We start from the raw sequence: 18,440 nt of genomic DNA on the forward strand, positions 1-18,440 counted from the left end.
GGTCGTCCACCTCACCTCTGCTCTCACGTTTCTCCTCCCCTCACCTGATGTTCCTCCTCTTCTTTTGTCTTCTCCTTGTGTTGCTCCTTTCCTCCTCTTCTCTAACCTCCCCATCCCACCCCTCACCTGTTGTTCCTCCTCTCCTATTGTCTTCTTGAGTTGCTCCTTTCCTCCTCTTTTCTGCTCTCCCCATCCCACTCCTCACCTGTTGTTCCTCCTCTCCTATTGTCTTCTTGAGTTGCTCCTTTCCTCCTCTTTTCTGCTCTCCCCATCCCATCTCTCTCCTGATGTTCCTCCTTTCCTCATCTCCTCTCGCCCACCTCTCTTCAACTACTGATATGCTTCTCTCCTTCTCTCACACCCATCCTCTTGCAAACTCCTGACATTCCTCCTCTTTTCCTTTCTCTTCATATCAACCTCTACCCAATCCTGGCCTCTGTCTGCTCTCTGCTCTAGTTTCCTCCGAATTCACTCCTTCTAAAAACACCCACACCCTTCTGTTATAGCCCTGTCGTATGTGCAGCCCTACACCCACCTTTCTGGCCTCCCCTGGGTTAATGGCCTTTAAGACTGGCTGCTTGTGATAACTGTAATCTGATTAGTTGGCTATGTTTGTTGTGAGCCTGGTCCTCTTTCTGCATGTGCCAGAGTGGGAGTCAATAATGGCTCGGACCGCCGTCTTGGTTTTGTTTCTCGTGCAAGCTGCGGCTGTTGGAGATATGTGCTTCATGGAGCACTGGCTCTCCACTCTTCATGCTGAATGCAAAAGGCATTATCAGCACGTTCCCCTTGGGTCTTCTGAACCATATTAATGCCCGCAATGGATGTGATGCATGAGAGATATATGGGGACACAACCTGATGTTTAGCTTCGACCTATGCGGAAGGCACTCAAATTAACGTCATGCTTCCTGACCCTCCACATGGCATCCTTTAGTAGCTCTCTAATCATTTTCTTACGATGACAATCACCTTTGTCTCAAAGCTACAGAGATCACATATGTTGATAATTCTATTTCTACTTCACTTCCTTTTGATTGGCTTCCATCTCCTAGCTTTCCTCCAACCATATTGGTCTCAACTAAGAACTTGAGTGTTGTCCTGGTATCGTCTCCTTCCCTTTCTCCTGCACATGCACGAGCTCACCAAGAAATCACATTTTCAGCTACATATCTTCAGACTCCTGAACACAACACAGGCACACCAAATGTCATTGGTATTGGTCTTGTCCCACCTGGATGTAGCCCTGGTGCTTCTTGCCCTGGCCTGGGGACCTGTGCTCGCTTGTTATCCCCAGATCAGGGACGGCCCACTCAACCTCCCCTCCCCACAGACTAGCTGCATGTAGAGGGGTGCTAGGCATCATGCACATTAAAACAAACTTTAATCCGTCATGTAACAGGACACGGGCTACCCCCTGATGTCTTATCTTACCATTGCTATAAACCCCTTATGTAGATCACAGACACCAAGGTGGATATTTTAGTGGACACTTGTTTTATTTTAAACTAAACAAAACAGTTATTATTTGAACCTTATTCATTTGTTAACACTCTTCTTTCGTTCCCTTTCATAACCTGGCATGATTTCCCCCTCCCTAGGGATCAGCTCCACCAGCCCACCCTCCCTGATCGTGGACATGGAGGGACCCTTTGGGTGGTCTCACAGAACTAACCTCTCCTGCCTTTCCAGGTGCCATCCACCCAGGAATAGGGGTCAGGGGATGGCCCCAGTGAGCAGCATTTTCCCCTGGTGGCCTAAGGCAGGCCGTCACTTTCGTTTACCCTGACACGCCAGAGTACCTATACATGATAACCTAACCTAAACGCCCATATCTACAACCCCCTTTCATATACATACATAAACAATAATATATACCTCAATTAATATCTAAACATGTATAAATCTATATATTCACATAAGCACATACATGACACAAACTTTAACCTTTCAATGACATGTATGTACAAACAAGTATTCACATTATTTACAGGGGCGTGCCTGCTGCAGTCAACCACACACAGGGCTTCAAAGTACCTTTACTATTGGCCCTTTGCCATATGACTGGTGTGCGGCCTCCCCCCATCAGCGGGTTCTCAGGTGTTGGTCTTAGCCCAGGTACTGTTCCTCATCCTATGGTGCCCCATCCACCACATTGGGCACTGTGTCACTGCTGCGTGTCCTGCGCACGCCAGAATCCAAAGGCATCCCCGTCTACCATAGTCGGCCGCTGTGTTCACTGCTGCATGGCCTGCTCTAAAACGTAATTAATTGGTGGGCCCACGCCGTGGGGGAATGCCACCTTCACCCCCGAACCAGGCTCTCATTTTTTACTTCCGGCTGCGTCCCACCACCTTTCTTCTCCGTGCTCCATGGCGCAATGGGGCAGGCTACCACAGCACTTCACCTGGACCGACTCATCATTGGCGGCAATGGAAGTCATTTGGGGGTTGCCAGGGGTCGCAACTGCTACCCCTGTGGTCTCCCTTACTACCCCTAAACAATTACATTAAAAAAAATATATATTTTTTAAAAAAAATTAAATGTAAGCTCATGTGGCTCTTTTTTTCTGGAGCGGCTGGCTTTCTTGTTCAGGCCTCTAAAAACCAGGGGGCTGCAATAGTGTAACATCTTTGAGTAGTGACCCTAAATGATAATGAATATGAATAACAATTTGTCTTTCTGGAATTCTATACAATAATTGCTAGACTCATTAAAGGTTTATTTCAGGCACACTTCAGCGGTTGAGTCACTGAATTAGTCTGTTCTTAAACACCTCAACTCAGCCTTTTATCCTTCTGCGGTCGATAAATGAGTATCAAAACTGTTTGGGTGATATTGCATGTATATTTGTTCTATATAAAGTGCTTAAGCGTAAGTGATTTATAATAACACATAATCATCGTTTGGCCTTGGACGTCTGCGTGCATTCACAGTAATTTGGTAATATGGGCCTATACACACTGATCTTAACGATACATATGGTGATTCATTCTTGTATGAAATGTATCTTACATTATAGCGATATTGTAACCATATTTTTCGTTGTGTAAGTAGGAACAATGCTATGTGATGCCCCTTCCTGTTTTATCAAGTGGCAAAAGGTTGTGTTCTTTTGCTTCCTGTGAACTCACTTCGGGGTTGGGTCAAATGACATCACTTCCTGTGATGTCATCAACGATCAGGAGTCGTGTGATGTCACTTCCGCACCCCAGGCGTTTTGGTGAAATGACGTCCCTGCTTGGCGGCCCCGCACTTGCTCGCCTTCACCACCCCACCTGCGTGGCACTGGTGTCATCTTTGTCAGGGGCCGCTTCTGACGTATGAGGCCCGGTAGGGATGATCTTCTGGGTCCTGTCTGGCTCTGGGGCTTGCAGACATGGCGTATGGCCCCTTGGCAGGCTGACTGCTCCAAAGGTCCCGTGCGCAGGGCCACAGCTGGCACCTGTGGGCCAGTACTGGAAGTTCATTAATCCGCAGGGGGGTGGGTGCAGGGGCACTCAGAGCTGATAGTATCCGCCTCCTGCGTCTTTCTTTGCCTCCAACCGTTTTTTTAGATGGCAGTTTCTCCCTCAATGTTCTCTCCTCTGCCCAGTCCACTCCTGGGCAGGGGAGGCTGTGTCCACCCTTCTCTTTTTTTCTCTGCACACACCATCCAGCCACCATGGTGGGGCTGGATGGTTACGTCCATCGCACCTAGGTGGGTGATATAGGTACAGTTGACACCCAAAACACAACAATAAATATCCACAACAATGAATTACTATTTCACCCTGGTGTCCATGTCTTTATTTCTTCATTTCCCACAGGGGACACGCAAGCAGCCCACCTAGCCAACCCCAAGTTGGGCTAGGGGCGACATGGACGTCTGTAATAGTCGTAGACTTGATTTGCCAGGTAACTTAATCCAATAATTACAAATCATCCAAAATAAGGCTGCGAGATAGACTCCTGGATTGAAAAGGTGTGACCATGTTACACCAGCACTTCTACCCCTGCAATGCTTACCAGACACTGATTGTTTCAACATCTGATCTCTTTGCCTCTTTCACAAGGCCTATTAAAGTAAAGATCCAACCTAACTTCAGCACAGGGTTAAGAAATATCTTCCATCCTGGACTCGGAGATTGGCTACTTCTCTGATGTCTGTACCTGCAGCCTACAGAGAGATGAAGTTGCAGGCAAAACCCTTGAGGTTGCTGGCACCTACCTTGCTCTGGTACAACCTCTGAATCCCCATTAAATCTGCAGTCAGCCATCTCCAGTTCTGAAAAAAACTCTCAAAACCTACCTCTTCAGGAAAGCATTTCTTCCTGGTCCTTAATCTTTCCTCTTTCTATGAACATGCTCCAAACTATATTCATATTGAATGAATTGAATGGCCGATTCAATGAATTAGTTGCTCTGGCAGGTTTTTACATCCTAGCATAGGCTTTGTGCCTGATGCACTTATTTCTGCACTGGTTTTTGTCCACTTCCCTGTTAACTTCCCTTGTATATGTTCTTGCACTTGGTTTTTTGTTGCTCTTTTCCCCTGTCAGTGCCCTTCACCCTACTGATCCAAAAGCCTATGAAGGATTGTCTGCCAAGGTACCCCTTCCTTTGGCTTTACAGTTACTACAAAGAGGTTGTGTCTACAGCTTGCACCGTATGCATCTCCAATAGTTAAACAAATACTAGTAGAAGGGCTCTCCTCTGGCCAGTAGCTACTGTGCTGCCCATGTCCTGCCCCCTATAAATCTATGGACTCCGACTGCAATTCCCAAAGCCTTGTATTGTGTACTGTTGCAACTCTGTCTTGCACCGCCACTTTCCAAGGCAGTCCCTCTGCCATGTCTCACAGTCTCCATGGTGCCATGTAAGTGCTGGCATGGGTGCGGGGTGGATGGCGTTGATCAGAGGGCTCGGGGGAAGCCCAGCGCAAGCTGAAGTGACCACAGCAGCGTCTTCCAAATGCTGCTGGCGGTAACATCGAGGACGCAGAGAAACTCACCCAGGGGGAGTGTGGCCCACCTGCGTGCAGGCCCCATACCTGGGCTTACTTTCTGACAGTGTGGTACTGGAGTAAATGCGTGTTCATTTACTGTGCTGCCTCTTGAAGTCAATTACAACAGGTACCTTCCGGAAGGACACACAAAGGCACAGCAACAACAGGAGCAATTGTATTCTTCATATTTATTGATGAAAAAATGGTTATATACATCAAAAAGAGAACCCAAGAGGCTGGACGGCTTCGGGCTTCTCAATGTGCAACTAATGCCTCACTTTCTAAGAATCCCCTTATCTTCAAATTCTCTCCTCTGGTATAGTCACTGTGCCAGTGATGGCAGATAGAACTATGGCGACATTGCCCATGGGGACAGCTAAGCACAGCATGTGACTGCAGGTCAAGCCAAGCCAGACCCCACCCAATTGCCAAACACCCGTTTCTAACCATGCCACAATGGAGTGGTCTGGATCCGGCCGGGGCCTCAGACATCTCCCATTCACATGTGGAAGGTGTTTGTTAATTGCTCACTGAGAGATCAAGAGCCCCCTTGGATGAATTTCCACCTGGTGCCACCTTTGTGAGAAAGAGCTGCAGGCTGAGTCACCTTCACGATGGCTTAGCTCCAACCACGAAGACAGCAATCACTTAAGTCCCATGCATAACACATCTAAAGCATAAGGCGATAAGCCACTTTAAATGTATGTACGCCAAGTATGCTATTTGTAGGCTGAGAGCATACTCCAAAACAGAAACTACATAATAAAAAAGCCACTTTTACTCCTACTGCTGACCAACAACATCAAACATGCTGACATCCAGAACCTTCTCTCAGCTATGAACATTGAGGGTTTTACACCCCTGCTGACCACCTGCGCCAAATCTCTTGGGTTCTACATCAACAGACATCTCTCCTTTAAGGAGCACATAGCAAGGAAACACAAACGGCTTGTTACCAAGGGTACCAACTTTCCCTCCTGCAGAAAATCAAGCCCTTCATCCCAGCAAACAACTTCAGATCTGCTGTTAAAACTTTGGTACTCTCCCACCTGGAGATTGGCAATGCACATCTGGAAGGGATTACAGCCCGGCACCACTGAGATGTGTCCTACATGCTGCAGCATGGCTCATCAATGGTGAAATTTGACCACATGACCCCGACCCTCAGTGATATGCACTGTCTCTCGCTGCAAGGATGTATCACATTCAAATCCCTCTGCGTCATCTACAAGGACATAGACCTCAAGTCCTCAAACTACATCGCTGAGAAACATAACATCTGTAGAGGCCTACAATCCAAAAGAAGTAACAACATATGCAGACTTGACCTCTGCCGGTGCAGGCAGGAAATAACCAGAAGACAGGACTTCCCTGTCTAGCCCCCAGACTCAGGAACTTCCTCTCCATCATCAGGAGACTCACCCATTCACCTCTACATTTCAGGAAGGAACGCAAAGTCCTTGTCTTCAAGGAATGGCTCCTCTCTAACCCTTGGCTCCCAAACTAACCTGAGACTGGGTGTTTTGCTTGCCCTATTTCCTTCCCTGCTGCTTGTAGATCCCTTGCTGCCTAACTGCCTGCCTTCACGCTCCCTTGTACCTCTGCTTGCTTCACTGGGTTCTTACCCCTACAACTTGTAAAGCCCTCAGTTGGTTCCCAAGCTAGGTCCAAGCTCAATAAATAACTGGATAAAAATAATACTTGGGAATGCATTGCCTAAAGGAATCCCTGTTCTGATTAGGCACAGTTTTGGGCCTTGCAGACATTTGAATTAATATTATGCTTTCTCTTGCTAATAATATTGATGCTACTAAGGTCAGGGGTACAAAGTGACAACTGTATATTAGTACCCGGTGGGGGTGTGGCTTTGCCCTCCCAGCCAATGGGGACACTTGGAGCGGGGGCATTACCATACAGTAATCCCACCGCTCTGAGCCTCCTCAGGGCTGGGGGCCGCCATGTCCCCTGCCTGGGAACAAGGTAAGCGCCCCCCATGTACCCCACCCCTCTTTGCCCCAAATTTCGCTACCTCCCCCTCATGCCCCACTTACCTTCTCCTTTCTGGTCCTTCTCGGGAGCTGACGCGCTGGGAACACTTATGTCCCCTTTGCGTCCGCTCCCGATCTGCAACACACCACCATGTAAAGGGAGAAGGGACTATGTGTAGTCCCTTATCCTGTTCCATATCTGGCAATTTTTTTGTTTCCTTTTTTAAAATCTTTTTACTGGCCGCTATGGAAAGAGAGAAGGGACTACGTGTTGTCCCTTCTCCCCTTCCATGGCGGCCATCTTCTTTGTTTACTTTTTTTTACTGTTTTAAATGGCCACCATGAAAAGGGAGAACCGACTACGATTCCCGTTCCATGGCAGTTATTTATTTATTTATTTTTGGGTGCGAAACACCAGAACATCTTGCAACCAAATAAACACACTATTAGTACCCCGGTCTAATGTGCTGGGGTACTAATAGCAATAAGCCCCTCCAAAGGGGGCATTACCACATCTGGTAATGCCCATGGGCCTTTGTGTAATTATGGGCCCACGTGAATTACCTGACACAGTAATGCCCCGTCTCAGGCCTTATTGCTTAAATATTACCTCAATTTCCTGAGTCCTGTATGTATGTATGTATTCATTGAAACAAAAGTACATGTAAGCTGCTCAAGCATGCCGTGTGCACACTTCTCTGCTGTATGTAATAATATTCCAGAAAGATGCTTTCGTGGTAGGCCGGGAAACGATACACAAGCCATTTAAATATGTTTTACACCCTGAAAGGTCTTTTATCACCAATTCCTTTGGACAGAATAATTGCCTACACATTCTAGGAAAATTCATAATGCATAAAAAAGGAATCCCTAAGGTAAACCGTGAACAGAATAGGTCAACATAAAGTGGGGTTCTCTGCAGGTGCCATGCACCTCAGACGCTGTCCGTATCTGTGAGGATCACTGTCCCTATTGCTTATACCTGGTCATCCATGAGATCCCCTAAGCTAAGAAAGCAAAAGTCTCTTAAAAAATGTGGCCAAAAGAAATGTTCAAACCTACGCTTAATAAATCCTAAGCCCTCTGGCTAACCTAATCTACAAAACAAATGTCCCAAAGGCTTGGGCAACAGAACATTTCAAAACCTAACGTTCAGAAGACTATCTCTATTCTAATATCAGCAGTAGCACACTCCCCCATGGGTTGGCTCTTGCTTTGGTTGCTCACTGTCTGGTCGCCACTCTGTTCTCTCGCGTACCACTGAAGTGCGTCAAGACCTCGCCACATTTTGTGCTCTTCTGATCACTTCTTGGGACCCCTTAGTAGTTGATAGGTTCCTCCCACCTCTCTAACCTGGCAAACAGGATTTGGCCCTCGTCCGACATTGTAGAATGGCATTGGGTTGTTAATAGACCACTTTCGGGTCATTTAGGCTACCCTGCAGACTCTCTCATGTAGCTGAGCTCTGTTCAGAGTGTCTCTTTTTTTATCCAGGCCTTCATTTTGGCCAGATTAGGTTGAGGCAGCACCTACTGGAACTTACATGTAGGTTTTGCAAATGGCCCCCCTGTGGGTCTGGGATTAATGGTTTCTTTAATGGCCCTTTTTGGACCTTTCATGCCTTATATGACAAAGCAGTCTGTGCTGGACATAGAGCTTTTGGGTTCAAAAAACGGTCCCTCTTGGACCTTGGGTTACAAAATATTGTAACCCAAGTTCCAAGAGGGCCCAGATGGTGCCTCCTGGGCCTTGGATGTCAAATTATATTTGTGGTCCTTTCTCAAATGTATTGTTCGGGATACATGGCTGGTGCTACGCAGACCTCTGCTTACAGAGTTCACAGCTGCTCTCCTCTGTGACCTTATGTTTCATCGCTTGCAAGTGGTCCTCTCTTTGACCTTATCTAATGGACCATGTGGCTCCGGACTTTGGGTGCTATGCTTCACCTCCCTCTTTGAATGTGCATTTCCCCACTCCCTCACTCTGGGTGCTTTCACGCAGTCCATATTGCACTTGGCCTTGGCCTTGGAGTTCCTCTCTCAAGTGCCATGGGGTTGCTGGTGGATGGTTTTTGTGATCAGGGCCTACAAGTTTCCTCAAGGTGTGAAAGCACCTTGTCAAAGGCCCTGTTCAACTGACTCTTCTACGGTCTCCAGGTTTGGACTTCTGATCTGAATAATCTGCCCCATAGGTTGGAAGCCTTCCACCAGGTACTTCTCATTTTAACCAGGATTCTCCCTTTCCAATGTGGCAGCTTGATCCATAGACATCCACCTTCTATGGGATCTCTGCTGCTTCCTCTGGCTTTTAATAGTCCCTCTTATCCTCCAGATGCTGTGGCTTACCTCCTGGCTCAGCTCCGTCAACGCTGTGGATCATTCCTAGTGAGACCTTTCTCTCTGATTGGTTATTTCCCCTTTGGCTCTTAACGTTCCTCCTTAAGAAATTATTATCATGGTTCGCTGAGTGACTAATAGCTTTGTAGACAAAATGAGTCCTAATGTACTCAGGTGAGGAGTTAAATATGTGGGTGGCATCTGGTGCCAGCTCGAAATCTCCCTTTATGGGTTGCACAGTACCACGCTGGGTGTTTTCTTCCTCTTCTTGTAGAAGCTGGCATTGCGAGGATCGACTCATAGTAGACATATTCCTCTTCTGCTCAGGTAATCTTTATTAGCAAAGTTGTTGAACTATGTTGGTTTCATAGGTTCTTGGCTATTATTTCTCTGAATTTGTCAGTTCATTGCATTGTAATGATTGTGTGCAAGACATCTTGCATTATGTGGTTCATCTTCCACCAAGAATTTCAGAAGGGGTGACACTGCGTCTCTGGGGCAGTAGCGGCCAATGGGAACCCGCCTCGTATGCCATCGGAGAGGCAAATCAGGTAGCGAGATGACCAGCACCATTTCTAGCAACCCACTACACCCGAAGGCTACCATGGGGAGTTCAGGGTACTCACTACGATGGGCTGCCTGGCAGGTGGTAGTGTGTCAGTAGAATGTGCACAGCAGAGATTATGCATATGTGGCTGTGATCCAGTTAGGACTGTACAGGCCAGGAGGCCCTCCTGTGTAGAAACAGCTATAGCACACATTTTAAGACCCAGGGCCTGTTATGGAAGTGAGATTGTTTGACAGACCTAACTTTCAAGCAGAATCCCTTCACCAGAGCTCCTGAAACTTGAAGAAAATGTGCCAGTTCCCTCTAGCAGACTGAAATCCGTCACAGGGTCTCTAATGACCACCCCATTGCCTGGGTTCATTGCGAGAACGTTGGGAGGGGAGAAAGGTGGGAAACAACAGTGTAGGAGCAGAATAGCCCTGTGCCACTCCTGCATTTTCAGTGGGGGAAGCCCCCCTCTCCTCCAGCTCTCCATTCTAGGACATTGCCCACAAGTGGGGTTGAGGAAAGGCTGTATCCAGAAATGCGAATATCTCACTCTGAATTGAAATGACTATGGTTTTGAACAGGTAAATCTACATACAATATGAAAATACACTTCTTCTAGAAACAAAAACTAGTAACTGGTGATATGTCCCTGAAAATGAAAGTACATACCTCTTACATTTTTAAACTAAGCTTTTCACTGTGCGTCCTTTGGACATTTTCTGATGCTGCGTGGAAGACATTGTCAATTTCAAGTGAAAAATCCATGTTTGCGAACTTCAAAGCGACGTGGAAAAAATGTTTGGCTACACGGAAACCGCAACATTTTTATGAAAGTTGCCAATAAAGGTTGAGCAGTTATGATAAAGTTCCATAATTACAGCAAGAGATATTAAGAGGTTTGGGAAAGTAGATTATGACCAAAAACTGGAAATAGCACGTTTTGCTGCTGCTCAAGTCAGTGAATGCATATCGGAAAACATGGTGAAACATTTAAATATTAAACGTCTAGTCGGTCTGCTTTTTTGCCTTCTTGAGGTCCACCTATAAGTGTGTCTGTGCAATTACATAAACCTCTCCACCTCCATACCACACGTCAGATCCTATCGCTGCAGCCCCTTCCCCCTGCTACCCTACTTATCTCAGCTCCTCTGCTAACCCGTAACCCACTGGGTGCTTCAACACTCTTCCCAGCTAGGTTTCGCTTTAAAAATTAAAAATACCATACACACAATGACATCGTTTTTGTTCTCCATCTTTGGCTACTATCATTGAACAGCATCTAAAAGATGACACGAACTTCACAATTGTTTGTTCAGGCGCAAAGACCAGTACACAGTAATCGACAGGTGATCCATACTCAGGGACGTCATTTCACCAAAATGCCAGGTGTAGCGGAAGTGACATCACACGACCCTTGATGACATCACAGGAAGTGATGTCATTTGACCCCACCCCAAAATGATATCGCAGGAAGCGATGGAACACGACCTTTCACCCGTTGACAAAACAGGAAGTGGCATCACATAGCATTGTACACTATGAAAAATATGGTTACGATATCACTATAATGTGATGTACATTTCATACAAGAATGGATCGCCATATGTATCATTAAGATCAGTGCCTATAGGCCCATATTACCAAATTACTGTAAATGCAAGCAGACGTCCATGACCAAATGATAATGATGTGTTATTATATAGCACTTACGATTAAGCGCTTTATATAGAACAAATATACACCCAATATCACCCAACCTGTGTTGGTACTCATTTATCGACCTCAGAAGGATGAAAGGCTGAGTTGAGGCGTTTAAGAACAGACTAAATCAGTGACTCACCCCCTGAAGTGTGCCTGAAATAAACCTTTCATGAGTCTAGCAATTAGTTGTATAGAATTCCAGAAAGACACATAATTTGGTATTCCTATTCTTTCTTATTTAGGGTCAGTGCTGAAAGTGTAAGACTTGGGGCACTCCTCTTCTTATTTTTCTTCTTTTTTTTAAGGGGCCTGAACAAGAAAGCTAGCCACTCCAGAAGTAAAGAGCCACATGGTGCTGGCCACAGCCGAGAAGCTCGCCTTACAAAAAAAAAACAAAGAAAAAACGATTTTCTTTTTTTTTTTTAAGAGGTCGCAAGCGAGACCACAGGGGTCGCAAGGGAGACCTCAGAAGTCGCAGTTGCGATTTCTGGTGACCCCTAAATGACGTCCCTGTCCATACTGCCGGCAAACAGTATTGCAGTGTAATCTCTGCGCCGTAACCCCCTCTCTTTCACTGTCAGCATCCTACTCTTCACCTTCCTAAAGTCGCAGCACCCCTGAGGGATAGTGTACTTTGAGAATCCATAACTCAACCTTTTATTTTACCTGCTTCTTTCACCATGAAGACCACTTGTACCATTTCATCATCATGTTGAAATTGAAGTTATGGAACGGCCACAAAACCAGGTGAGAGGTGGTGGGTGGGGGCTGAGGGGATTTCACTTCCTTTTATTTTGGTCTGTGGATGTGGACACTGGAGTAAACGTCTGGGGGAAACAACCATGAATTCTGGCCGCTGCCCTGATTGCCAGACGAACACCTGTCAAATACCATCCCCAGCTGGCCACTGAGCAAAGCAGCTGAGCAAGTGAAAGAGAGGTTTGAGATGGCAGTCAGCCTGCCAACCTGCACACTAAGAAAGTTGAAAGGGTGTCTGGGATCTTCATGTCTCAAGCAGTTGTTTCTCAGCACCAAATGCTGTTGCCACCCATAACCCTTAACACTTAGTGTATGGTAATGAATTGAATCTACCCCCTTCCCACTATGCCAATATGCAGATCATTGTGGCACATAGGGTCAAATGTATCTATTTTAGAGCGAGAGAAAGAGAGAGGGGGAGCATGGTCTGACAGTGGCAATGTGAGAAAGTGAATTGGGACCTGTCCTCAAGAGGTTAGAGGTAGGAGGATAGGAGGCTACCGGGTTGTAAGGCTGATTGTAAGAATGATTGTCATGCCTTTTCACAATCCATGCTATAGCATGTTATGATCTGATATGTATGTTCAGGTTTGACAGCCGTTTGAGGACTCTGACTGTTCCATGCACTAACACGTTTACATTATAGATTAAAACACACAATATGCATACCAACTGAGACCTATCCTAACAGAAACACAACATTAGTACACTATGCCTCTACAACCAACTTACATACCACACCCTGGCCGAATTCATCCTTGCCACGGGCAGTGCCTGGAGAACATGCAAATGGCAGCAGAGTACAGTATACAGACGAATAACATACCATTTGAAGGTGTGCACCATAAGCAAATGATTGTCACTCTGTGGGTGGCATCTTTGCACCTAGTTATGCTAATCGATTAATCCAGACATTGTAAAACGACAGAAAACTTTCAAGTGATGCATGTAAGGCTTGAGGTTCATTCTGGTTAAGATATACTGATGATGGACTGGTCATCTGGAAAAACACTCTGGATTGTTTTGTGGTGTGTCTTAGATATATCAATCCAAACAGTGTGTTCATTGTCTCACCCAGCAACAATTGTTTGCGTTTTCGGGTACTACTGCCACATTTTCAAACAGTAACTTTATTCCATAAACAAAGTGATCTTAATACTTTTGTACTCAGTGACTCTGCTCATTGGCGTGACAGGTTTCAAGATATAATATCCAATATCTAGTTTTCTATAGCGCGACAAACCCACAGCTATCTAATCGCTGAAATAACAGTTGATATTATTATCCCGCCGCATGGTACTCAATTTACTGATATAATGATTTGTGCAATTTTTGAGGACACGTAGAAACAGTTCAGAATGATGAATGACTGACAAAGAAGCAGAACTATCCACTGACCATCAATGAGAATGTGGTGCGGGAAGATTCTAATCAAGTAGTGCTGAAGGAGACAGTGAATCACTGACTAACACAAAACATATCAAAGGAGACTTTCTTATCACTTATGGGCAGGCATGAATCTGTATTCTAAGTCCATGATACGTGGCAACATGGAGAGTTAAACAGTGGGCAGGGTTGCAAAAATGCCATCCTTCTGGGAGCTGAAGGAAAGATGGATTTCTCTGTGACGTGTGGTAAGGGGTGCAGCGCTACCTGCATGCGTCAAGCATTATTTATTGACTGGTATGTTTGGCTTGAGTAAAATGTTTATTGCAAATTACTTAATTATTTGTTTTCCATTTACTTAATTCAAAGAAATTTACCTCAAAAAGGGTCACCCCCAAAACCTCTGGTATGTTAATCAGTGTGCACTAAAAGGATGAATATTCTCAGAAATTGCTACAGATTTAAGCAATACGTATAACGGTATATTAACTTAGATAGTACAGATAAGAAAAGCTTATTTTGTGAAGGGGTGCATTGATCTGCATTCATGATTACGCCTCCAATATACTCCTGGAGGTTAGGGAGGGAGCAGAAGAGGGGCGAGACACAAATTCATTGCTAGTTGTTGAGTCCAACTAATGTCCTTTGTCCCGGTGTTACTCATCCAACCTCCACTCACATAGATCTCCATTCTAGCAGAGTGCCCCCTCAAACCACCCCTAACCCTGTCCAGACATCCATGCATTCTCCCAAATCCCATTCAGCCTTTGGTTCCAGCCCACCTCACCCACGACAGCATGGGAGTGTGAAGGCTAAGTGAGTGAGAGAGACCAGACCATGCCAAAGAGAATCCTTAGAAAGGAAGACCATGAATGGCTCTGGGGGTGAGCCGGAGAGGTGGAAATGGAAAGGAGGCTAAGGATCCCTGTGAGATGAGCATAGAGGGGCAGGTGTGGGCAGGGGGACTCATAGCAAAGGGCACACATGCATTCCACTATGGAGCACAGCTACCATCTGGGGAGGGATCAGGAAAGATGGAAGAGGGGATGAGCCGCACACTACCAGAAAAGGGACCCTCCAATCCAGGTGAGTTGACCCTGGGACCAGCAGAATATGTGTGAGAACATGCAGTGGAGCCAATGCAGCTCCTGACAAGGTAGTGCTAATGCAGAGCCAACACAAAACGAACCCAAGAAGAGAAATTAAGAAAGACATGGCTTTAATGATGTCAATGATTTGGATTTCAACAATCCTGTCTAAAAGGAAGGTCGAATTTTGGTGGATGGGGTATGGGTAATTTGTTTTTAAACTGTACTAACCGAAACTGGTGCTCATGTATGTGCTGTGTTCTATAGTTTTGCAAAATGTTTGTAATGTTTTTATTAATTTCTCTTGTTTGTGTAAAGGTGTTATGCTACAGTTTATCTGATTTTCTTGGGGAGAGCGAATTAAAGTATTGAATGTTGAAATTAACATGCCAAGATCCTACAATACCACATATTTGTTCCCCATCTGTGCAGTCATGGAGGGCACCACCTTGTGTGCGAGCCAGAAGTGAATACACTGCTATGCCGATGCTTGACATGAAAAGGTTTTTTGCGCCCTAAATTTGGCTAATAGGGGTTATAACTTTTCTGATGCATGATTTCTCTGCCCACTTGTGGGTGTATAAATGGCTGGTGTGCCTGGAGTCAAGGGGGCTTCGATATGTTGGCACTCTGTCCTGGGATCTGAAGAAGGTCAAGAAGAAAGAACACCATGAGGAATGCAGCTGGAATTTAGCTGAGACATGGTCTGGATCCTGTGATCAGATCACAGGATTTAATTCCTTATAACCTTCAGTGGCAAGCAGTCACTGGGTCTGGCTCACTGATGCATTGAACTTTGGCTGGCTTCTTCCTAGACTTTCTCTCAGGTGTGAATTCAGACCTTGAATCTCAGATACCATTGACTAACAGGCTGTATCTGATTGTGGCAACGGTAGCCCTCAATCTCTGAGTCAGGCAGTAGACATGCCCATATGTGGCGATATCCTTGTGCTACCCAATCACTTTAGTGGGCTGCACATTCAGCCTTTTCCAGCATCTACACAGGCTTTCCCTTAGGTGTGGTGTCAGATTTTCATCCCAAGCACCTTTCACAAACAGGTCGTATCTGGTTCCGGGCACAGACACTTGATGAGGCCTTTGAGGGTGACTCATGGAAAAGTTGGGTAAACCAAGTCAGGTAAATTTAAAAAAAATGAAGAGCCTCGAAGTGTGAGATGGAACGTTCCGTCTCGCAGGCACACATGACACAAAATGGTTAGGGATTTTCTAAGGGCTGGAGCTGCTTACTTTGGGACTGCAGTGAGATACGTGTTTAGTTACATTTTTAGTTATATGTGCTTTCATTCGCATGCACCAGGAGTGAAAGGTTAAGTAGGTGACTGTTAGGATGGAAGTTTGATGGTAATTCGGTCTGGCCTGAGTGGACGCAAGTGTTGGATGAAACTGACTGTTACTGAACTGCGAGTCGGACTGAATTTCTTTTTTAGGATTCAATTGACCCAGACGTCCCATGAGATTCACCACTACTCCCAAACTGTACACGTGTGGGTTTGGTAGGTAGTTATGAGTCTGCGAGCCAAACAGAATGGCCAGTGCTCACAGAGAGGTATGTGGCAGACCATTCGGAGGCCCCGAACCTCGTGGGAGGTTCAGTGGACCTTTAAAAGGCGCATCTCACTTCCTGTGGGTTTCTCTGTGGGTTAAGCGTGTCTCCCTAGTAGTTACACAGGAAACGCACCGAAATGTCGGATTTTTTTGTGCGCCCCCGCAGTCACTGCGACTTTGGGGATGCACAAAATACCAACTCCCACTACTGTGTCCAAGCAGAGCTGAGGTTGCAGGGGTGTGCTCTGCTCTCTTTGAGTGCAGTAACGGGAGTTGGGGTTGCGGGGCTCTCCCCAATTACCATTGCAGTAAGCGGGGGACAAGAAAGTGAAAAAAAAGAGAAAAAAAAAGAAAAGCACTCTGCGGCATCAGCTCTGACACAGGTTAGTTGGAGGAACTGACGCCGCAGGGATAGAGGTGTGTAGACAGCACACAGAAGTGTGCGGCCTTAAAGCTAAGTGGGGTGGGGGGGGGCGGGGTGGTTCAGGAAGGGGAATGAGGTTCGGGGATGCGGGCGAAGTGATCTATTTGATCATTGCGCTGTATTTGGCGTCAACATTTTTGTCGGCGCAGTTACGGCGGCACGGTGATCACATAGTTTTGTCACACAGAGGTTGCACATTTAGCTATAGACACACAATATAATCTCCTGCCTCTGAACAATTCTGGGATCTTCTCCTCCCTAGATGTCAATGACAACAAATGTCAAGTACCTATATGCCATGCAAGGTGGCCACTAGGAATCTCTCCTCCGCAGTAGTCACACACACAAATGTCACACTCAGTTACAGCCACTGAATGGTAATCTAATGACTCCACTGAACTCTGAGGTGGTCTCCTCTCTAGTTTTCTCTCTGCCGTTGAAGTCACAAACCGATGCCACATTCAGTTACAGCCACTCAATGAAATATCCTGACTCCAGCCAACTCTGGGATTTTCACCACCACAGTAGTCACTGAAAGCAAAGGTCAGGCACATGCATGCCATGCAAGGTGGTACCTTTCAATTTCCTCTTTGCTAGAGGTCACAGAAAGGTGACACACTCAGTTATAGCCACTAAACGTAATCTCATGCCTCAAACCTATTTTTTTTAAATAACCACCCTATCTTATTTCGACCTTTCCATCAACTACCATATTGCAACTCTATGTATTTATTTATTTATTAGCATTTATAGAGCGCACAGCAGCCCTTAGGCATCCAAGTCCTTCCGTATCTCCTTAAACTAACCACGCCTCCAGCTGCATCCAGTCTTTATCTAAAGACTGGGCACAAATCCAACCCCACATGCCTTACACAACTTGCGAGGGCAAACTCGCCCACGCCACTGCACCTGAACCCTGACGGGAGTGTTGGAAAGTTCACCCGGTCCAAACTAGTGGACATTTTGGTAGTTTGGTGGGTACCCAACCAAGTTTGCTCGGGATAGGTGAACACCACTAGGATCAGAAATGTTAGGTTACTGTGTAAGGCCAAAAGGTTTGCGATGTTTTGACTGATTGCAATGGCAATTATGTTCGAGAATAAATGCAGCATTATTGCAACAGGATGGTGTCCTGGGCTTCTTTGGACCCACTCCTTAAGATAGAATTTTGGCCTGAGGAGTTTATAAAATGTCAGAACAGAAAGGTGCTCATTTGATGTAGTGGGCATAAGGCATGTTCAGCCAGAGATACCAGTCACTCCATATGTTTCCTAAAAATGGCAGCCACTGCCTTTCATTTGTGCAAGGCCTGAAATAGAACACACACACACTTGTGGGGAAAACCCTAGATTTCAAACAAGCAAAGCAAAACAAGTCAAAATATATTCAATTAGGACAGTCCTTTTGAAAATACCCATCAATTTTCAGACACAGTAGAATACGTTTTTTTGTTTGCCTGGATTGAATTTGGAGAATCAAGGCACCTGGAGAGAACTGCATTACTGGCATGGATGCCACTGCCAGAACAAAAGTGCGTGCTTGGTGTGCCTTTCAGTCGTGTACACGTGTTATGCCATGTTGTCACATACTATTAAACTGCACACAGTTTAGATCGACCGGTGCACACACTCGGATTTTAGATCGAATGCC

Source organism: Ambystoma mexicanum, chromosome 6q (genome assembly GCF_040938575.1).
Source record: "Ambystoma mexicanum isolate Mex_15411 chromosome 6q, UKY_AmexF1_1, whole genome shotgun sequence".
Classification (NCBI taxonomy): domain Eukaryota; kingdom Metazoa; phylum Chordata; class Amphibia; order Caudata; family Ambystomatidae; genus Ambystoma; species Ambystoma mexicanum.